At 37.7% G+C, this 24,985-nt stretch overlaps 1 long non-coding RNA gene across 1 annotated transcript in view; it reads left to right on the top strand.

Annotated features, from left to right (window-relative positions):
* Positions 1-24,985, top strand: part of LOC139952245 (uncharacterized) — a 186,496-nt gene that overhangs the window by 67,592 nt on the left and 93,919 nt on the right. The window contains exon 11 of the long non-coding RNA XR_011787877.1: positions 22,798-22,882. This is a non-coding gene — a long non-coding RNA (uncharacterized lncRNA). The remainder of the gene's footprint in view (positions 1-22,797; positions 22,883-24,985) is intronic.

Here is a 24,985-nt window from a genome sequence, read left to right as displayed (position 1 = left end):
ACGCTTTTCAAAGACCAACTCGACCGATCTAAGGCATAGTGGTAAAGGTTAAACCCAAATTCAGTTTTATACCGAGGTCCAGTTAAATAGTAAGCAGGTGTGATCAACTTTGATAATTTCACAATGTCTGTACCTCGCCATCTATCTTTCTCGGCCCCGTCCAAAGTTCAAAATCGACCCAACAGTAGTGCGTTTTATGACCGCTTTAAGAAAATATATGACAGGAATTGGAGAATAAAGACAGGAATAATTTAGAAACCACCAGTTCCATTCCCGAAGTGGAAGGGTTGCACGACCGCTGGCAGATTCGGTGATCATGTTTGCATTATACTTTTAACAGAAATATGCGATTATGCCGCACGCGTGCGACAGAGATGAAATTGCTGATAAGCGAAGCGAGACTGTTCCATTTTGTGGACTGTACCAACTCGAAATTTCGGAGGGGCTAAATAATATTATGTTTAGACCGCTGCAGTGTACCATCCAAACAGTATTGTACTGGGAAATACATTAACAGATAAATGCTTATTAGAGCATGTTTCTGTTGCTATGCATGTTCTTACAATATTGTACAATCAATAATGAACCGGATGTGTGTTTCCATGGACTTTGATTGGTTGATATTATTGATACATATTCGCATATGGTGTGTAGAGGTGTTGACAATGCAAGGAGTAATATAGTAACATACTGGTTATCTGAACATGATATAATAATGTCCATATTCACTGATAACATTTCTGAGAAGTATCAATGTTTGAAGGAAATGCCTGTTATTTATTTACAGTATTAACAGTTATTGAGCGGTGGGCGAAACTCTGTAATTTCTGTTTGACTAATAATACTGACACTTATCGCCTCAGCTTTTCTCCTTAGAATTTTTGTACGTTTGGTGAAACATTTATAATGGAAAATCATTAACTAGGCCTACATTTAAAGTTTTTACTTCTTCACATTCTTAATACATAAGGTGCATTATCAAAATGCAGCCAACGTTCGCCTTTTTTTCATATTCACTCACAGGATGTCTTCGATTTAATTTATTCGTGAATAATGTCAAACAAAACCGTTAGTTTTCAAAACAGTTTAAACATTTTACAATTTGAAATGGTAAAGGTATCATTGAAACATGCATGGATGAACAAATTTGAACGCAGTTTGACCAGTTTGGATAATAGTATACCAAAAGTGAAAATCTCTACATTTATTTGCGAATATTTACAAACCAAACCGTTTCTTTAAACAAAAATTACAATGGCATCCGTTGTCACTGAAAGGGAAAACGCAGTTTGACAACTTGGATCATTACCAAAAGTGACAAATCTGATATTATTTTATTTGACAAATTATTACCAACCGTAATTTAATTGTTTGACCATTTAGATCAATACCTAAAGTGCAAATCTGTATTTATTTGCAAATGTTATCAAACCAAACCATTTATTTCAAACAAAATTACCACTACATGCGTGTTTGCTGAAATTGATCATTACCAAAAGTGAAAATCTCTAATTTGCAAATATCAAACCAGCCGTTTATTTAAAAAAAAATGACCACTACATGCGTTGCTGCTAACAAGTGCAGTAGAGTACCCACTTTGATATCTAAAACCATGGAGGAAGGGAATTTTCCCTCCATGCTCAAATACAAAGTACTGTTTTGCATGCATGTTTCCACCCGTAGTTCACATGTTGACAAGGCTGATCGTTTATTGAACAAGAAGTCATTTCGATTTGTTGGAGCTAGGTTCGCCGTCTCCAGTGCATCACGCCGTATTAACGATGCACAATTCCGAAGTTGTCGGGACCACAACATGCGACACACGAAGCGAAACCAAACGAAAATATTGTGAAGGGGTCCAACCGATCCACTGTCGGATCCTTTATGTCAATAACCACCGGGCCGTAAGATACAAACAAGTCACCGAACAAAGCCCAACTATAGCTTCGCTAGACCCAAATGAATGACATTTTATATTATAAACGCACACACAATATACACTGAATGAATGCAGACCTGGTTTTTGTTTTGCTTTATATTAAAAAACGGGTATTTCGCAATTCTATATTTTGACCTTGAGTGAATCTGCACAAAATTATTCTTAAGAGGTTGGTGGATATTATTTCTGATCTAGACAATGTCTGGAGGTTACACGACTAAGTGGAAAGAGAGGTCATGAGTTTTTACAGCATTTTGCAATCTGCACAGCTTTTAGTTTTTTGTTTGAATCTCACAGAAACACCTGAAACAGTTCTACACAATAATATCAGGCAATCTAGTAAGTCAACATTTGTAATTAACCCTCTGTAATGACACACGTCTTGTGCAAATATGTCCAATTTATTGTTCACGGGTTGTACCCGTTTCACAGTTTGGAGACCACTTCAACAGGGTGGTCCCAGCGAGTCCGAAGCCCCTTTCAGTCATCGCGGGGCACCGTTTTCCAAACCGGAGCAAACATTCATTGTTAGCCGCACGCGACCCACTATTGACCCGCCCAGAGTTCTGTTGTTTCACGCTTTATGGGAGCCTCCAGTCAGGACTGGGTTTTGTCTTCTTTCAAAAGGCCAATATTGATTGGTTGCTATGGTGATGTTATGAAAACATCCCCGTAACAATTAGCGGAGAGAGATTAGACGCGCGTGGACGTAATCTTTGCGGCAAACACCCCATGCATGGGTTACATCACAAATACTACATCCATACAATCTTACCCCAGCTAACAACCAGCCTCATTTTGTTTGCCTCTTATCTCCCTTAGCCATAATAATCTTAATGATGCCTTCTTTTGTTCTCTTCTTTACAACCCTTTTAACATTCTCCCGAATGTTGTTTCGACCCGCACCTTTGTGGGGTTCCCGTTCGCGTGCCACGGCTTAACAAAAAAGTCCGAACATTATTATTTATACGGTCTGATCCCTACAGACTTATTATTGCCGGGTAGAATCGACCCCGATGCGAACATCTGCCACGCATGGAGACTGGCGCCGTGGGATTCTAGGCGAGCACTGATTGGCTAGCGGCACGCGTTCAACTTGGCGGATGCATTGTGGGAACTGAAGAGTGATGGGGGTAAATGGAGGTGGCTGGTTCCATAGCTGCGGTAGCAGTTACAGTGGAACGGCGATATTAAGCTATGACATTGATTAGTATGGGAAACATATGAAAGTTTGCTTGATAACTTATTGCCACATTCTTGTAATGAACATACATTATGATATAACCAGATTTTTTTTGCCCTTCGTGTAATAACAAGAATGTTATGATATTATAGTAATGATGGTAAGGTTTGTGGTAACAACATGAAATGATAATCTCTAAATTAGTTGATGTGGTACTAGAATAGATCCGTTGGTTTCAACTCTCCTTACTATATGGTGTTTCCACCATGCAAAGTGGTAAATTCCACTTATTATGGTAATGGTTCTCCTGTTGAAGATTATGCTTAAGTGGATCGAGGGGAAGCAAGACAGTTCTCAAATCAAAAGAACAAAATCTACCTGGCAAGTATAGATAGGGCCTACACACATGGCGTTACCGCAAACCTAATATATATTGATACCTCACCATGCGATGCCTCAAATCCCAGATGTAGCAAACTTGACCAGATTTCTTTTAGCCCTTATCATTAATTACATAAAGGTTTATGACAATTATAGTAACTCCTGGTTGAAGATAACAATACTTCATAATTGATAATGATGAAGTATACGCACTGCTTTTTGGTTGCTCTTTGGCTTTGTTTTCACCTTTACCACCCCCAGAACCCCCCCCCCCCCAAAAAAAAAAAAAAAAAAAAAAAAACCAAACAAACCCACAAAAGACGAACCAAAAAACCCAAAAAACACAACAACAATTAATTAAAACTAAAAATAAAATAAATAAAAAATAAAAAATAAAACAAAGATTAACACCTCATTGAGCAAGCCATTATCAAAATGTCCAGCTAGCTTTTGATACATTTATGCAAACTTAGGTACACAGTACGTTCAAAATTAACAACGTCATCGAAATTAATATTGTGTTCATAGATCCCGTTACATGATGTGATGTGTTTATAAGAATGTTGCTACCATTTCCAACCTTTCAATTTTCCTAAATATTGAAATCTTTCAACCATTTTATACTAAAATAGAGAGGATGACAAAAAATGCGAGCTTCTAAATATAACTAAATCTAGTTTTTACTTCATAAAGTTCTTTTAAAACATTGTTTTGATTTCATCAAGAGAGGGCAGTACACTTCGATACAACTGTATGGAGAGAGGCAATTCAAACGACTCTGCTGTTAGCATCCCAATATTAAGACGCATCTCTCACGCAGTTTATTTTTTGTTAATGGAGTTAAAATGGAAATTTTTCACGGCAAGCATTAAGTTACAAACTTTTACAAAATGTATTTTCTTTGTAAAAAGGCTTGACATTAGGGCCCAATTTCATAGCGATGCTAAGCAAAAAAATTCGATTAGCATAACATTTCTCCCTCGATAAAAACAGGATTACCAACCAATTTTCCACATGTTTTTTTAGGATAAGCAAACAACAGCTGAATACCAGTAACAAGCAACATGAAACAACTGGAAATTATGTTGGTTATCCCGTTTTTATCAAGGAATAAATTTCATGCTAAGCAAATTTTTGTACTTAGCAGCTCTATAAAATTGGGCCTAGGTGGGTACCGGTATAGGTGTATATACGGTGATTTGATAATTGACAACTATAACTAACATTGTACCGATATCTTGGTGAATATAAAGTTGAGGTAAAGATGTGACTGCCAACACCACTTTTATCTAGAGTTACCTAGAAGGAGAACCACAGAGACTCCCATTCTGTTACAAATGATGTTGCCAACGATTTGCGAAAGGGACATTATTGTGCTTACCAAAGTAGCCCAGTTATCATGTAGCGACTTAATGTTGCTTTCGCTTTACTCCATAATTACATGTACTTCACATTGTTTTCCATATGGAAAGTAAATGTAGATCTGAACTGTACTGAACCTGTTTGCGTATGTAACGGGTTTCATGAATGGACACACCTCTAAATCACGTGTGATTTAGCCATGTTCAGCCAACCTCTGACGAGATTTGATGATTGTTGAGTGTTATCCATTCACAGAACATGCAATGGAATCATGTTCAGTTGTGAACTTTGAGTAGTATGTTTTGGTAAAAACCCAACATTATTAGTGATAATGGTATACTCCTTTGCCGTATAGCCGGAGATCAGTACAAGCCCCAAACCCGAAAGATTGCAATTAATTACCCACAAGTTGAAAAGGGGGGAACTCTTAGATTGTTTGCTTTTCTTCCAACCGCCTTCCTGCATGATTGCAATTACTGAAGAAAACTAACTCAAGAATAGTGTAGAAAAACACAGCCAGAGGCCCTTGGGTTTTATAATGAAACCCAAAGCTCGGGCGATTTTCCTGCATGATCTGAGCCAAAAGCCCGGCTTTTCCGATGTATTGTTAACTCTTCCCCCTTTTACGGTGCCTTGTTGTTGGGGGTTTGCGGGGTTTGAGAGCCGGAGGGGATTTGCCAAGCCCTGATTTGAATAAGAATAAACACCATCCATAGACGTTCGCGTGCCGGCCACGTGCCCATTCGAGTAGGCTCGGTTGGAATGTATTGATTTTTTTTCGCACCTCCGGGCCAAAATTCAAAATCTTAAGATACAACCTTTGACAGAAAGCTTTTTTTCATTTTTAGGCATGTTCATTCGTCGTGAGATATTTGATTCAACCGTGGTGCGATTGTATTATTAACAAGAAGTATAATACCACATATTTGTAGGGCTAAAATACTTGGATGAATGGAACCATTAACTAAAACACAACCCTCCCTCCACAACCCCCCCCCCCCCAAAAAAAAAAAACAAAAAAAAAAACAAAAAAAAAAAACACACACAAACAAACCCAAAACACAAAAAAAACCACTAATACAAGAGACTAAATTTTGTAAGGCTGAGGCCTAATGGCTGTCTCCGTCCTCATAAACCACAGCTGATAAAATACTGGTGTCAGAAAGATTTTAAAATATACAAAGTTCGAAGACTAAAGACAAATATTTCCCCAATCTTACAATCTTAGAGCTGACTTGGTTATAGAAAGAGGTACATCTTCTGATGCTCAGATAATTAAACTTTCTCAATGAAACAATGTGGTGAATGGTCCGATCGAGCCAGTTTAGGTCAGCCATATAGTTTCAAATGAGTTCTGATGTAAGAAACATAATTACCCAAAACGCGAAAAAAGAGATTTTTTTATGTCAGGCAATAAATTACAACGGAAACTGACTGGTAAATTTGAATGTATTTTCCTCCTTATATCCCCTTAACATATTGGTAATACACAATCTAACAATAAAGCATTTTGGACTATTTGGAAGTACTTGGTTCCCTTTTCCCGTTAATGCTTTTCTTTTAATATCAACATTGATTCTGGTTAACGAGGTCTGGAATGTACTTTTTTTATCCCCAATGGTGTACCAATAATGTTTCATGATAATGTCGATCTAACAATAAAGCGTTTTTACCGAATCGGAAAGTAGCCATTGACATATATTTTAAATTACTCTTCAGATGCTGATAGTCAAATAAATAACTGCAAATTATTTTACTGTAAACCTTGCTCCAGCGGTGACGTGAATGGTACAATTTTAGCTTACAAAAACACAATTTCCGGATGTAAAACCTTTTACGGAGACCTGGATTCTATGAAACCACTTTCCCGTTCTATTATTTTTGTTTCATTGTTCGTAATGCACAATTTATGCTGACCTTGCACCGGAATCTCTCTATGCATTATCAGCATTGCAGTCTGAGATCCAACTGATCGCAATTAGTACATCACGAATAAGCTTGAATGCATTTTCCTGTGAATGAAATGGTCGCTTAAACCCACACTGAACGATTGGATGATTTCTTGTAGAAGGTGTTTATGGTTTTGTAACATCTGAAAGTTTCCACTCATTACAGCACAGGGTAATCAAGTAAAAAAAACTAAAAGGTACTAAAATGTACTAAAAGTATCGCTCATCAATTAATCACATGTGTACATTACGAAATTGCGACTGATGGACTCAAATCAATAAACCCTCATTGAACATCAGGGACCAATTTTATAGAACTGCTAAACCAGAGGATTATGCTTAGCAATTTCCTGCTTAGCAAATAAGCAGGATACCAGTTACTTGTTGTACACGTGAAATTGTATTTGAGCAGGAATTTTTTCTTCTGCTAAGCATAGTTTTGTTGTGCTTGGCTAGTTTTTGTGTTTAAGCAGCTCTATGAAATTGGCCCTGGTTTTATGGTTTCATAACTGTAGCCTTTAGAGTCCAATTATGTCTAATCGTAAGGTTCTCATTAAGATTTATAACCGAAATAATGGCAAAATCCAATAATAAGGCCTATGTGGTTGGTTCTTTTAACTGACCTCGTTAAACTAAAAGTGGATGGCATCAACAAGCAAAATAAAAACACGAGTAAATAAACAGAGTTTGTTTATACAAGCAATGATCCAACTGTTTGTATAGATGGGTGATGAAGACGCAAGTCTGTTGTGCAATAAACAACCCACCAGATGCTTAGTGTTGAATAAATTTACAACTTTCCTTTATATTTATTATCGTAAACTAATGTTGTAAATATTCAGTTTAAATACTGCCATGTGGATTAATTAACAGTCGGGAACATGGTTGACTAGTTACAGCTGTTATATGAAAAACAAAGATGCGACGTAAGAAAACAGAAAAATAAGAGGACTTATCTACATTTGAAAATAATTTATCCCTGATTTAATGCAGTTTTTTTCCTGGCAATATAATCAGCCGAATGTAACATGTACCGTAAATGGTTGAAAAGTCTGTTTCCTCCATGGTTTAATTAAAGTTATCATTCTCACTGCCTTTCTTGTCAAAATGGCAGTGTGCTGAAATTAATTACATACTGGGCCTAATGATCAGCTACTTCTGTAGTGGTCTTTTAGGTAAATATTTGTGGTGATATCATATCTGAAAACATTGAGAAGATTTTTTTATATATATTATAGTTTGAATAGAACTGGTATTGAACAGGGGCTTTTAACGGCTACGGCTGCATCGCTGCGTTACGTCGAAGATAGGACGCCCTGAGCAATGCCCTTAGAAACAGTTCATAAAGCCGTAGCCACAACCACCAATTCGACTATGGCTTTAATTCGGTTGTAGTTCGTCCCCATGCAAGAATTTTTTTTCAAAAGGAAATATGCAGAGAATTTGAGGAAGATGCTTTTGATAAACTCCTAGGGTTGAGTTGCATGTACTTTTATTTTTGTAATTTTTTTTTGACACCTATATAGTTGTTTCGATTAGGAAAAGAGCATGGTCATTTTGCACCGAGTAAACTATCCTGTACTGCTTATGATATAGATCTTTGTACGCGCAAAAACTATAAATGTCTAACATTTGAAAATTTAAGGCCTATTGTCAATGCAGTCTCTCTGGCGAAGGAAGCTAAGCATGGAATGGCACTTGTGAAAGTATAAAGTAAATGACATTTATGTAGTCCTATTTCCTTTACCTTTGACATTTTTATGCAGGTACCCATAAAAAGTTTCCTGATAATAGTAACATTGCACAGGGCAACTGCTGCGCTACAGGCTAACCAATTACTACAATAGTAAGCCCCCCCCCTTCCAAATAAGTTTCTTGTGTCAGACAGCTGTGTGTCACGTGACGGCTAGCCCCCATTGTTAAGGCACCAGGGGAGCACCTGTTGCCGATTCTGTGCCGATCTTTGTTTACCTTTATGCATGAGGTTTTACCGATTGAACTTTTCCTCAAAGGACTTTGGAAAGTATTGTTTGTGGCCAGTGTATTCAAGGTAAGCTGTCCTGCACGCTCTGGTGGGTACGCGTGGCAGGAGCACGGGTATTTTATGTTTTTTTGACAATATCTGACCGGTCACACTTCATTGGGCAGCCGGATTTACCGGCTTTAAACGGAACTAATAAGGGATTGTTAACTTTTTTCTTTTCACAACAACAATCATACAATCAAGAAATTTTTTTGATTGATATACATGTTGTTTTTTAGTTAGAAGCAGACCGTATAAAACTATACAATGTTTTGATTCCCCCTATAAAAAACGTTCATGCATGGACGAATCATCCATGAGTTCTATATTTTTAACATTGCTGTATTAATACGAAACGGAAACGATCAAGGACTTTATCAATTAAATATAGTAAGGTTAGCGGTAACACAATGTAATGATAATCTTTAATTGGGTTGGATTGGTTCTGAAAAGAACCGTTGGTTTCAACTCTACGTTTCGATCAATATCATTTTTTAATTTTTTTTAATCGTGTTATGCCAGCAAACCGTAACCAAAACACTTTGAAGCCGCGTTTTACAATTGGCAGTTTTAAAGAAAAAAATGGTTTAAGAAAGACCAGGAACTTCAATGCAAAGACATGACAGTTGAAGCTATTTGTGAGCAGTTAGTATTGGGGAAATAGCTCTGTTTGGAGTAACTTGATTTCGGGAAAAAATAGAGAAAAAAGATAAATATTTAAAAACTGTCTTTGCCTGTCTTGTGATACCCAACCCTTCCCATATCGTTCAACTGCCGTTGGTGCATGGTACTGATGCGACGGAGTGCGTTTTGAAGCCAGCCTTGCATCCTCTAGCGTAGAGCTACAGTATCCATCAAAATCGTTCATTATGGTAAACTTTCCTAGTCATATTAGCAGTGGTGGATATAAAAAGGTGGTGACAGCGAGATCTTATTCTGTCACAATGTGTTAAGTTCAATCAAAGGTTAACCCAACCAGTGGTTTAGAATGTGGCCATTTTACTCTTCATTATAATCGCTAATGAGAATCTCTCCAATTAAGAATTTTTGAGACTCGCGTGCCTCATTATGCACTTTAGTGGCGCCAGGGTGCCACTTGTTGACCCCTCCTTTTAGAACAATTCACCCACTTCCCCCTTACAACCTAATCTCAATGTTATAACCCTACCGCTGAGACCAAACTCACTTGCGCGTGATGACAAATGTGTTGATTACAGACGGATTAAAACTAACGCCAATAGAACCCCCTTAAACAATTTGGTTCATCATTAATTAGGATAATGCATGACGTGGTCTCCGAGAGCAACAAATGACAGCAAAATCAAGCTTATGTGTTCTCGTATAGGATATCAGAGATTTTTTTAACTTGACACCTTAATACAAGTTTGCACCCAGACATTGAACCAAGATCAAAATATAGGCCTATTTAACCATATAGTTTGTGTAACCACAATCAAAAAGTTCAATTGTTGAAACATTGGTATTGGTTCACATGTGGTCATTGAAAAAACTGACGGAACATGGAACTCGAACGCTTATGGGTTCAACTTCTGTTTGAGAGGGTCAACAATTATAAAAATTATAAAAATCTATCATTTAGCTATCTCAGAGCATGTTGTATGAAGACTTGATGTACATTTGCCTTTTGTGGGGATGAAAATAACAATTATTATCAATGGAAAGTGAGCAAGTCAAAACACTTTCCCGACTCGTCACCTGTCGCTGTATCTGCAAACAAGCGTGCGTCCCAAACTTCCGTCTTTATAAGACATTGATTAGGGTCGATATCGGGTCTTTCATTAGTTGTTCCAGTTTGATAAACACCGCACGATAACCTTTAAGATTACCTAGAACGTGTACTGGATATAGCTGTTTAAACATGTGCGAATAGTGACGTGGGTAACCTTTAAACACAATAGGGTTTAACAGTGAAAAGGATGGCCTATAAAATAAGGAGCCCTACGGCGTATTTTTAAATAACATTTTTTAAAAGGCAATGCCTGAAAATAACACAATGATCCATAATTAATTTGTGTTGGATCACATGTTTGCTATTCAGTTTTTACACAGAAAGTGGACTTATAAGAATAGTTCTAGCTTTTCCCTTGTAGCCTCGCCGTTTTTATATTTATTATTTTATTAATTTATTATTTTATTTCAAGATCCTTATACAGGATTATCAGCACAACGGCTGTTTTACATGTGTCTTAAAAATGAGAATAAGGAAATATAACCTACAAACATACGCACAGTCGGGGTAAACATATTTTACACATTTTTAAAAAGAAAAACAAGAAGATGATTAAAAATAACTTTAAAATTTATATATTTTTTATTCATATTTTTATTCCATGTATTTGTATGGATAGAGTTATTATATGAGGCTATGAAGTGGAACATTTCTATGCAAAAGCCAACCTAAAAGTGAAGAGGTATGACTTGGGTTCAAGTTACTTATCTGTATGGATTCTGTTTTTACATTATGTATTGAACACATTGTAACATTACAGTTTTCTGATTGAGAAGCAGTGTATCCAATTTCATTACAAATATACATAATAAGACGTACTTAACCTGATTATTGTCATTGCTCATTACAAAAATAGTGTCACGAGATGCATTTTAAAGGTTTTGATGGTTTCGTTATAATTAGCTGTTGCATTCTGCTTACCAACAAAAATGACCTATGGTATAAATGTAAGACAATAGTTAATGGCCTGACGTTTCGACCCTAGCAGAATCTTTCTCGCAATATTATATTAATGTGGTCTTTAAACAAAATTAAGTAAATTCTTAACCTCTAGTCCAGAACTCCTCTAACTCTAAACTATACAGTTTGCTCTAATGTAGATTCGATTTTTCGGTCAGGCTCAGTATAGTTTGGGATCGATCATGATTGTGAACGTCCCCTTTTTCATTTCCTGTGTACAAAAAGTAGCGTTAATCCTCAAGCCTGCCGTCCTAGGCAGAGCATCTTAAGTTGAGTCTTCAAACATAGAGTTTTCTTCTGGGGTGAAAGATGTGCCGTAGTATGACTCTTGACTTGACTTGAACGTGTATTAAGCCTGCTTTTTAGTGATCTATGTATGCTAATAAATGTTGATGATTTGTAGATAAGGTTCGTCTGATCATAAGGTTTTCCCCCAAATAATTAACAATATCTTATTTTGGCAAAACTGAAAACCAAAATTGTTTAAAAAAAAAATGCACTGTAATTTGTTCTTGCGTAGGTCTATGCTCAATTTTGTTGGGAATACATTTGGGGATTTGAAATTAACTTCGTCTAATCATAAGATTTTGTCCTGAAAGTCACCCATTGAATTAACAAGATCCTGTTTTCAGGAATCTGAAAACCAAATTTGTTTTAAAATAATTCGGCTGTGTTAAAAATGTTGATTAGCATGATGAACGTATTAATACTGTGATATCTGAGCACATAATTTAATACCAATCGTTGGAAACATTTAATTTCCCCAAACCGGCGATCGTTCTACGATTTGATTTCTTTTAAGTTTTATCACCAGCTTCGCGTTCTTTTCATATTCAGAGTGTGTTTAATGTATTAAATGAAAACCATTCTTCGCTCTGACCTCGACGTCACACAACAAACTATTGACTGCAACGCGGCTGAACGTGAACATGACCCGACACTCACCTCCAACTCCCCCGGGCGAGAAGGCCCACAGACCGGCAGGCCCTTGACCAGTACACGCCTCAAAATAATCATTTACCTCACGGTTGGTCTGCCTAACAGTGTAGTTACTTCGAATGCTCGACCTTCAAGACTGTCACATGTTATTTTGTCATAATCGCTTGCACTATTACGGGTTTATAAAATAATAACTGCCACTGTGCTTTGAATAATGTATCAGTGTCGAGTCGTCTTGCAAAGGAGCAAGGTTACAGAACCATTGTTAATGCGAAAAACATGTAAAATAACATATAGTAGGTTCAACTGCAGGTGAGCAGCTGTCACTAAAGACGCAGATCGGAATTAATTAAGACTTAGGGTAGAATTTCACTTGCTTAAAGACAACGTATGATTTGGTATTATCGGGCCAAACACTGCTAAGTTTCAAGCTGACAAATTCCTGATTATGAAGTTATATACAAGTTATAATCCTGTAGAGAAATATTATGTCAGGAACAGTTTTAAAAGTTCTGAAACACTGTTAAAAGTCGAGAAGCCGGCATTGGAGATCCAAAATGTCGCTGTTTTTTAACGATTAATTCAGTCATATTTCACACGTGCTTATAAAATCCCTGTCAGACAAAACTGACCGATTTTTATGTTTTCACCAGGACCAACAATTTGGTGAAGTTTGATCTTAATTTAGGATAAACTTAATTTTACTCTTCGCGAAACGTGTGGTTTACCACACCTTTAACACTGCTGTTTCTTGAATATAGATTAAAGACCATTATGGCATAGTTAGATGCCAGTAAAATAACAGTAGTAAGCTTTACAAGTTACAACAGGCGATTTATTATCAAGTAAAGTTCCGCACAACATTTCCATGTTTAATTAATCAGCTATCTCAATGGCTGCCAAACAATTTCACTTCGATGAAAAACCCATCAGTGAAAGATTAAGATTTCAAATTAATTTCCAAGGGAAACGAATCCCAGATCACATACAGTTTTAAGACTGTGTTTAATTAGTTGTCAATGTGTTGTCTCAACCACAGTCAAGACACAGTATCGTCCAGTTCAACGTGTATGGAATGCAATAGTCGGGTTTTTACGACAGAAGTATTTATTATTATTTCCTCAGGTGTTGTCTATGATCCCATTTCTTTAATCTTTCCAGTTAAAAACATTGTGAGGTGCACCCCACAATGTAAAAATATCACACAAGTGCAGTTCATACCTACAAAAATCACCCCACAATGTATATCTTGTAAGCACAGATATTTGGATGTGAGGGTTGAGCTGTTGCCAAACACGGTGTATGTCTTTTTAAACTGCAATATAGCTCGCTCGTGACATATTATGTTTTACTTATCAGTATATGGAACATTTCAAGTTCCATATAGTTTTCCTTCCGGCTCGAATTGTCATACAGAAAAGCTTTTGGGAATATCTAAAAGAAATTAACAAACAACTCTTAAAACGATTTTCGATGGCATTCAATAAAAAACAGACTTTTGAAATATCTGCAGTCCCTTTGCAACAATTTTTATACCGACCTTTGAGAGTCGTTAAGTTGTCCATGACTCTAAAGATCGTGTATTTCCAGAATAGTATTGTCAAGATTGGATGATAAACATTGACAATGACACAGAACTTCATATCTGTGTTTGTCAGCGTTTCCGTGAGAAAATACTGTGTCAATATGAATCCAAGTTTCGGTTTTTATAGCAGAGGAATTCTACACGCGTATCATCTATAATATGAGATCTAAAACATAGAATCAATGCAATAATAACAAACAAAGACAAACAATATGTTAAAACCAAGCAACGTTCAAAAGATTGACGAACACACATAAATGTCCTGCACTATATGTAATTATACTGTAAAGTCTTCTAAAAGTGATGACGGATGGTGGGGTAATTTTTCTGATAGTGGCATACAGAGAAGCTATTATACGGTATTTTTGTGATGGTATCCCAAACATTTGAACTGTTTAGGCGGGCACACTGTACCGGGGTGTGGGAGCATTATGCAGTGTGTGAACAATAGAAACTTAGGGGTGTGGGAACAATTATGAAGGACACTGTGCACCAGGGATGTGGGATTACAGGGGGTGTGGGAAATGGGAACATTGTACAACAGGGGTATGGGAACAGGGGTGTGGGAACATGGGTGGGGTGTTGGAACATGGTGTGGCACATTATGCAACAGGGGTGTGGGAGCATATATATGGGTGTTGAACATAGTGCAACAGAGGTGTTTGAACACAGTGGTGAGGTAACATTATGCAAAAGGGGGTGGGAACATATGGGTGTGTGATCCTGTAAACTACTGTAATGTATGAAAACATAAAGTTTTTGTTTGCAACACTGTCTACGACATGCTCTCCAAATCATGATAAGGCACGTACAGTTATGAAACCATGACATTATACTTGAGTCTAGAGGTTCGAGGGCTAGAAGTCCCCAACGATGTTTCCTATCGATAAGATAATGTAATCCTGCTGGCCAGGTGTAATTATCTTGTTTAATTGTACTGGATTTCACATCTGAGAGTAGCCCCCATATCGAGTTTCGCTGAGAACATATGCGAAATTGATTGGAATCAAACCCAGTACCTTCCGAGTTAAGGACCAGGTTTCCCAGTAACTTTACAACTGATCTTGTTTATTTATTTGATTGCTTGATTAATTTCCAATTGGATTGATAACATGTTTTTGTGGTTATTTTGCGAATGTATCATAGTTTTTGCACACTATTACCGACAGGTGTTGTGATGGCGCTATTTACTTGAATACCATGACTACTACAAATCTAAACTTGAAAGAGGAACTTTTCCGGGTATTTTGTTGTCCCATTTTCTGTCAATGAACTTTAACATTATTGTTCCTCAATAAACACACATTGAGAGACTTTCCGAAAACGAACAGGGCGTATTGTTGCCACGTGGGTGCCATTATATCTCTTTCCATACAGCGCCCAGGGACCCCCAAGTACAAGATAATGTCAAGTATAAGATTAATCTGATAGGGTTTTAATAAACCTTTGTTTGTAATGTGATAATCTTATTTTTTTAGTGTGATGTGGCACGCGAAAAGAAAACACGTTTAGAATGGCTTCGGCGTCGGGCGGAATAGGGGAACCACCAGAATTTTACCTATTTTTAAATCTGGGACTGTCCCAAGTTTCTGTCGGTAAAAGTTTCTGTCTCTTGCAAAAATACACTTCTGCAGTAGTTACGTACAAGAACCTTGAATGGCTGTACCGAATGTATCGACCGTTATCATGGTGCCACCATCTTGGTCATGTTCCCTGTATCCAGTAACATTAGTTGATGCTAATATTCATTGTACAAAAGGCACCAGACTATTTTCCCTTGCAGCCTTGGTTTGATTACATAGAGTTGCAAGGGAGAAAACAAAGTACCCCATGTTTTGCAAGGACAATGAATGTAGTTTTGCTAACTCTGCAGATTTCTTACCTCAACATAAAGGCCAATGAATAAATATAAAGACTATGTGGCAAACTGCATTCCAGTTTCAGTCATTACCATGTAGGCCTATTTTTTCTAAGCTTTCCCGTCATCCCATTTCCCACACTCATTAGCAATAATAATTACTTGTAGAGGCTCTTACAACTATCAAAGTTTGATAAATCCTTCACTGTTCACCCTTCATGGTTCACACATATTCTGCAGATTTATGCCATGTATATCTACCAAGCATTATCCTTGCCAGCACTAGTGACGAGTCACCCAGTGACGAGTTCTATTTTTGGGTGCGTCATTAAAATTCTCCGTGGCCAATCAGCGCACTGAGCTCCATGGGTTGCCGGGGACAGAATGGCCCGGCGCGTGGCGGTTTATCTCGCCACACGTGCCACGCGTACGACGGTCTTTTAAAAACTGCAACTGGGATACGTAATCATTGAACTGTTTGTCTCCCTTTACCAAATAAAAGCAGGATTAGAGAAGCCCAAGTCGTATTTTCCAAAGAGTGCCCAACTAATACCGTACCGCTCAAACAATCCTGCGAAGCCCCTTACCTCTTGTTCAAAGGGAACAATGTTTAATAAGGCTTGTTTTCTCACCACACAAACCCTAAAACGAAATCGTCTCGTTCCTCTGATTATGACCGGGGCAGCTGGCGGGGTGCGGAGTTGACGGCACCACCATAAATCCCTTCCCCAAATTTAGACAAGATTTCCGGTCTTTCATCAAGCTTTGCTTTTTTTAACAACAGACCCTTTACTCTTTACGAGTGTATTGATAATAAAGATCGAGAAAACAAGAACGCTGAAAGTTGAAGACAATAACACAATTTGGTAAGACCTGTTAGTAGATATGAATAAGAGTGGGTGGTGGTCGAGGGGGGGGGGGGGGGTCATGATGATTTGAGTTCCGGAACTTATCATCGATTTTCCATAGATGATCGAATTGCCAAGTGGCCTTGGGGGTTCATGCCCCCATGATTCGAAACCCAGCAGAAAATCGATCTGACCAACAATGTTGCATTTAAAAAAGAAAACGAAAGCCACATTGTCATTATTGTAAATATCTAAGCTATTTTATTTGTCTGTTTTATTTAGAAGATTCTAAGGAGGTCAATGATTTGGCGAAGGTGGTTTGATGGGGGTGGGTTCGAAAAGGTGAGGGGGCGTTTGGGGATAAGAACAGGTGCCAACATGCTAGGGATTAATATTACCAATTGGCCGATTGCATCCTGTTTCAACCTTATCAATAATATTGATCTGCTCTGTAGACGTCCTATAAACCACTGATAACAAAGTAGAATGGTTTAAAAGAGAATTATTAATAGCCGCATAATCGACTCCTATTTATAGCTGAACTTTATAGTCCAGCACAAGCGCCAGGTTCTAAAACTATCTCCGCGGAAAATAAATAGAAACAGCGTGCTTACTATTGTGTACAAACAACAACTGGAGTGGAGAATAATAGAAATGCACATTTGGTGAATTAATTTCTGTTAATTGGGCGATAACATTTTGCTTGGGGTTTCTTTTTTGGTTTCTGTGTGCAAATTACACACGCACAGATGTTCACTGCACACTTACGTAGTGGCCTTTATACACGAAAACTTATCAAGGTAAACATGCTGTTCAAGTTACTGTACGACACCCCTCTGGATCACACAGCTCCCTGTGCACCAGGTAGCTGACCAAAGTATACCCTTTCACCACGCGCCACCTGTGACTAGTATTCATGCTAACTTTTGCTAAGCAGAAAATTGTTGAGCATTCTTTGTTGTTCTATGGCATTTGCAGCTCTATGACATTGGGATGAGGGGTGGATTTCACAAAGGTAGTCCTAACTTATGACTAGTCCTAGGCAATGCTAAGAGATAGGACTGGTCCTAAGTTAGGACCAGTAACTCATCCTAACTTAGGACCAGTCCTATCTCTTAGCATTGCCTAGTAGGACCAGTCCTATATCTTAGCATTGCCTAGGACTAGCCTTAAGTTAGGACTACCTTTGTGAAATCAACCCAAGGATACATAGAAGTAAGCTACTTCTAGTAAGCAAGACTGTATGTAAAGTATGACTTGTATTAAATCACTGTCCACCAGCGTATTGTTGTCACGGCTAGGCGATCCCATAGGCTCCAAGGAGATATTCACATCTAATGTTATTGTGAAAAACAAGTTCTCACAATTAAATAAAAATTGTTTTGATGACAACATAAAACTTTATTTGAAAAATCGTGATGGTGGAATGCTCCCTCAATAACAAACAAAAATGTGCATAATTGGTTCCCGAGTTGAAAGCACTTCATTCTATCCCACTAAAAAAATAAATTGAAGGATTTAGCCGCTGTAATCCACTCTATATGAACACAGTGTGAGCCTCAAAGCTCAAAGCCTTGCCAATATTTCATGATTAGTCTTGTTTTAAAATTATACGAGCCGTGCCAGATGTGATATGGTACCCGTAATTGTCTTAACCTTCACCCTATGGGTTGCCCGTGGAGGAGTACCCGTAGATGTGACACCTGCCCACACGAGTGGCCAATGGGTATCATGACCTGTTTTACTGTTGGTGAAAATGAAGTGGTTGGTTTCCATGTCAACAGAGAAACACGAAGCTTTAAAAAAGAACCAAGCCTAGATATTCAAGGACCTTATTCTCACCAATTTATGAAAATAAGAATCGTCGGATTGCAACCCATTTTGGTAATTTTGTAAAGCACGACTATATTTGAAACGATCAATATAGTGGTTTTAAATTTCACTGAAATTTTAGGCAATTTTGATAATTGACATAACTTTGGGTTTATTGTTGTCTCGGGGTGCTTTTTTTTTCGCAGAAGAAATAACTTTAGACTCAAAAGCTTTAAGAAACAAACAATGCCGCTGACGTTGGTAACACGTTCAGAAGGATTTGACTACAAAACATCATCACTGATTGCAACTTCATTCTGAGGTTGTCTTTAATGTTATTTATCATGCAGTAGGCTTAATCACGTATTATGACTTAACTGTATTTACAGTTATGTAACAGAGCAGTGTAATTATGTTAGTCTGAGAGCAGTGGGGCCTACGCATAATCAGTAATGTTTGCAATGTGAAAATAACATTGATAGCGTCACTTTTGTCTGACATCAGGGTATATCTCAATATTAGCCACTTGAATACGTGTACACAAGTAACACGTCGACAGAAAAATAAATCCATATTATATCAAAATGCATCACAGAAAGGATGAAATTGTGGCAGTTAAAAAAACAGCAACAACTTAAGGTGTCCAATTGGTGGTTTTATGCAACCGTTTTAATTTGAAAATGAAGCACGTGTTCATGTCCATTTCCACTGTTCACTTTTTCTGGAATGATCTTCTTAATTTTTATACAAGCATGAGTTCAAAAAAGTGGGAAGCCTTTTTGCTCTAAAATAATGACTGCGGGTATTAAGTCGTCTACTTTGCAAGAATAGAGTGGCAAGCATGCATTAACAACCAAACGTTGACGTCCAGGCCTTGCCACGCTGATGGCCAGTGGATGTCAAAATTCTATGTTTTTAACACAGACAATAAATTACTGAATTGAATTGTAGAGAATTGAATTATGAAACAAATGTTGTGAAGAGAGCAACGAATCTAACATTATATGATTTTATTATTATTTTCTTTTAACGGGTAACCAAATAAATATGTACAATTATTCTTTATCCCTCATGCAAAAAATGCAATCTATTGAATCTTAAATTGCTTTAAGAAACCTCGCTTGTTCAATACACAATTATGATTTCTCATCCCGGAGAGCTCTGCATTTTATTATCACGATGATGCACAGCAGTTTCTTGCTGTCAACGAGATTCAACTGAAATCTTTGAGCTTTGTGGATTGAGGCTTTGCATGGTGATATGACCGTATTCTGCATAATGGTACCAAGAGTCACTGAAAAATAGTTGGCTGTAGTCCTGTAGATACCTGTGTATAGCAGATGATGAAGAATGTACGCCACGTAAAAAAACATTTTGTTCGCACTTTTGTCCTCTTAGATGCGTGCACTTGCAATAAGTGTAAATCACTTTTATGGAGGTGCGGGCTCCAAAAAAGAGCCATTAATTTGCTCTCACTTTTTTGGTTTTCTATATTTGTCACCAACATATGCCTACTTTTAGAGTTATCAGTTTATCTTGATGTGGAAAACCTACAGTCTAATATCTTGACGCATGCATTTAGCAACGAAAGCTATAAAGTGTAAATCAGTACAGGATTTATACAAACTTACTTATAGTGAGTTTTACTTGCAATGACTTAGTTTTGATTTCGAGGGGGAAAAATGGTTCCATTCATATGAAAATTAATAGTGAAACCAATAATAAAAGGTTGCAGACTGTGTCCCAATTTCAATACCAGTGCAATTGTGAAGGTAGGGTCACTTGACCTTAAAATAAATTAAATGGGTAAGTGTTACCTACTCGCGCCCAAACCCTATCCCAAGCCAGGCGCACGTTCCATACCGGCACAGCTTTCAAGGTTAGGGGCTTGTTTGCTATTGTCACCTCTGCCAGATTTATGCTATCCACTGTCTATACACAGTATTGTTCAACAGACCCATCTTCATTTTTGAAGCAATTATTTGCCCCCCAAAACAAGGTTAAATCTATAAATGTTTGATTGGCACACGTTGTTCTGACAAGACTTATTTTTGTTGGCATTCGTGCACACGCAAACAGGTGTATGGGGGTCACCATTGGCTCTCCTGAGTGTTAAAACATAACAATATGCGTGTGTCATCACCATTGTGAGATGAAACATTTTCATTTCAATTTCACAATGGTTTAATTTCTTTTCATTTTGTTTATATATATAAACCTGGACAAGATTTAGATTGAATTCAAGGTTGAATTTAAGTTGTTGGAGTGTTTTGTATGCAAAGTAACTCTTGTTTTGGTAACATCTGAATCGAATCGAATGGAACCGAACAGGTGTCCATATTGATTGACATTATTATTAAAAAAACTGTTTTTTTTTCTCTTGAAACAAATAACAAAATATCAAACTGGAGATCGCAGCCTAAATTCACTTAAGATAATACCGAGTTCGGTGCCCAATTTCAAAGAGATGCTTAAGTAGGAAATGTTGCTTAACATGTTTTTGCTTAGTAGAAACGAGCAAGATACCAGTCACACTTTGTACATGTGACTTGGCAGTTTGGCTGGTATCCATATCTGTTAAGCATGATTTTGTTGTTGTGCTAAGCAACTATTTATGCTTAAGCAGTTTTATGAAATTGGGTCCTGCTCAATTCTGCCACAGGTTATTTTCTCCATAAAGTGGGGTTTCTTTTTAGGGCACATTTTCATTAGAACAAGGAAGGCACTACACTTCAGTGATTTCAGTCTGAAAACTTACACTTTTGATAGAAGTGTTCTGAGAATTGTTTACATCGACAATAAAAGTTCAGGATGTTGTCCCGAAACGCCCAGTTTATTCAGTAGGCATTTGTCAAATAAAAATGGGTGATAGCGTCACAAAATTCTAATCATGAATATATACCACATTATTGGTGTAAGTGAGTGTGTTTAGAACAAAGATGGAAATGAGTTTGCTGGTTGAAAAAGGAATGGTATCATTGAATCAGAGTAAGAAATGATTGTCTCCAGTTATAGGAAACTATCATGTAGGTTTCCTGGACCGAGCGAACAGTTCGTCAGTTGAATACTGTTTATTAAATTGAAATATACATACCCGAAACTGGCTCTTCATACATACCCGAAACTGGCTCTTCCTAAAATTACAATATTAGTGTAGTACGGTACGTGCTACCTGCCTGTTTCATACACATTATCTGAAAAATCAATCAGTTGTGTATTTTGACCTCTTACGCCCCAGGGGTATAACATATAATGATCATGATGAAATCGTCTTGTCTAATATTCATGAAGGCCTACAGGTTATTCGAAAGAAACGTTTGATGATTTTTAAAGCTACGCCTGAGATGTAGTAGTATCCAAAAGGGGCGATTTGCAGTGAGCCCTGATTTTATGAGAATACTTTATTCCAGAATAGGTATAAATAAATGTTTCAGGGTATGATGAGCTGTGGTCACCCATCCGTTTTTTAACAAAAAAACACAAGTATGGTGCTGATGTTGAATGGCGAGCGTGAATCGTGCATCCACAGCGACAATGTTCTATTTATTGGGTCAGTTATGTGAATGTTGGGTTTTGATCGCGTGTGCTTTATCAAGATTAACAATACAGATTTGTCCTGTGTCATTTGAGCTTTTCCTGCCAGTGTTTTCATTACTTAGTTTTGATTCTAATATCTCTTTATAGTTAATATTATAATATTTGGTAATATTTATACTCTACTCTTGTGGAGTCTTGTCACCACAAGGCCGAATGAGCTTATATTTACTGAACCCTTGGAATAAGTTAGCAGTGATTTGCTAAAATCTGAAATGCTACGTAATGTCAATTACTTTGATATATGGCCGTGAAAAAATGCTACCTTGAGTGTCTCTATCTTATTTCTTGAAGTTAATGGAAATATTCCCTAAGATCCTCTCCTTGATAAATGTATTTATATCCACCGTTAAAGTATTTTGAAGGATATCCATAAAACTTACAGATTTGACCGGAAACGTTTTACAAGTCTAGTTTTTAATCCTATTTGGATGAAAATGAATCCATTTTGAATGAAAATGAACGTATGTTTTTCCAAACGTTTAACTATTAATTGATTGGTATTTACAGGTTGGTTTGGGGTTCCTTGCATGTTCAGAAAGTAACTTGTTCAGTTCGCAAACGGTATTTATATTTAAATTTGTTTAAAAACTATTAATTGATTGATTTTACAGGTTGATTTGGGGATCCTTGCATGTTGAGAAAGTAAAGAACTTGATCGGTTAGCAAACGTCAGACGGACATAAATTCAAGGAATGGGTAAGTGGGCTTTTATTAAATTCAAACTCACATTTATGTCAATACTTTATAATACCAATACACAAAGCTCTTTTACAATGCAGAGAATTATGAAACTTTGCTTTTGAAACTTTGAAGGTAAACCGGGTGAGGGTGTATGGCGTACCAATGGAACAGCCCTCTACCACTGCTCTATGGTTTCTCCATGGATACCAAAACCTGGCACTGTGACCCCGCCATTAAACCCAAAATGTCAACCCACATGCCAATCACGCACCCCATTCAGGCCCGCCACGTGCCGCCTGGACCAAGCCACGCCTACGTACGCGACCGGTTCAGCTGTTAAATAATTCATGAGGTACTCGCGAAGGGGTCTATTGAACCTAACCGTGGCACGCGACCTTAGATAGGAAGAAGGAAACAGGGGGAAAAACACCGAAAATGAAATGGTGCATGTGCTGCTTTTTAAAGGGTGTTTTTCACTTTCTGTGCTCGTTTTTTTCTTCTGGAATAAGTTTTCCTGGTTGAGTTTAATAGAGTAACTGCTGTGATAGAAGATAACAGGTTTAAACATAAAACAAATCACGTATTTTTAATTAGGACGGGAATAAACTATGTAATAGTAAACTTGCGGGTAAAACCATGTAATCGTTCTCTTTTGAGGGATTGTTGGCTCTGAATAGAACCGGTTTGGTCGGTCTTGACGTTTCGAACAGTATACTCTGCTCGTCTTTAAGAGAAAGCGTATTAGGACTGGTTTGATTTTAACGTGGCTGTGCCCAACCGTTAAATATACATGTAGTGTGTTTATATGCATCGGTGTGATATGAGGGAAGTTGTAGAGAGCATGTTTATCCCTCCACGTTGATAGATCGCAAAGGGCCAGACTTCATCAGTTTATGTGACATGTTTGATGTGGTGAGAACCACCCATGAGATAGACCGGTTAAATGAAGGATGGAGCCCACTATACGTTAGAAAGCATCATTTGGATGTGATTCCTGTCCGCTACTCATAAGCAGAGATCTCTGGGTCGTAATCATCCCCTGGAATTCGAGCCTGCGGCCCGTCAGGGCGTGATGGAAATTCGAAATGAAATAACCCCAACCGTAACTTCATAAATATTAATACTAGGGCCTACAACGTCTTAAGTTTAACTTCCAAAGGCTGTTTGATTTCCACTCCCAAATCAGGGGGAAAATTGAAAAGTTTTGTCTGAGTAAATTACAATCTTAAGCATAACTGACATGTTAATCGTGCAATAATGTTCAGCTTGGAACACCCGTTGGGAAAACGTGTGGGGAATTATCCGCATATACATAGACTGTACTGGTGGTGAAAATATTGGTGTGTATATCAGAGAAGTGGATATAATGAAAGATTTTGATTCTACGACCACTGGTTTCACCTCTTTGTTAATATTAAGTCTTTGAATGTTTAATACTGTGAACTTGGTTCGTGATCCTATACCTTTGCCATCGTTTTATATTAAAAAGGAACCATCTTTCCACGCGTTGTGTATGCTTCAAAGGTGTTTCTAGTTTTGTGAAGCGAAGATTTTCTAAAAGTCGATGTAAATTTCCAGCAGACTGCCCTGTGAGTTGTTTTATTTTGTTGCTGTGTGAAATCATTGAATGTACAATGTACGTTATGGATAACCTGGCCTACAGAATGTTCTTCTTTATCCGAGTCGTGACTTAAACGTACATGGAATTTTGTGAGTTGCCGAAACTGAACTGAGCTGAGCCGAGCCGAACAGCAGTTCTAATGCTAGGATGCTCCAATGGCTATTTTGATGATTTTTCAAGCCATGTGTTTTTCACTAGACTGATATCTTATAAGGTAACAAACTACCTTGATAGAGTTGTTTGTGTGCAAGCATTTCAGGCCCTGACCCTTTAGCCCTGACCCCAAGCAAAGGGGGACCATGGAATGCCCTGGCCCACCCGTCAGTGTGCTATTGCGCCGCCTGGCGTCGGGCCCTCACCACGCCACCTGCGCCAGACACTCTAACGTTTTATGGCCCCTCAAATTTTAGAGCTCTGCTGGTGGAATAAAAGTTTATACCCGCAAGGGGGCAGTGAAGTTCGATGGGTTCCTCTAAAGGTAGTGGGTTTTCTTGTAG

This window comes from Asterias amurensis, chromosome 20 (genome assembly GCF_032118995.1).
Source record: "Asterias amurensis chromosome 20, ASM3211899v1".
Classification (NCBI taxonomy): domain Eukaryota; kingdom Metazoa; phylum Echinodermata; class Asteroidea; order Forcipulatida; family Asteriidae; genus Asterias; species Asterias amurensis.
This window is presented reverse-complemented; position numbering and strand designations above follow the sequence as displayed.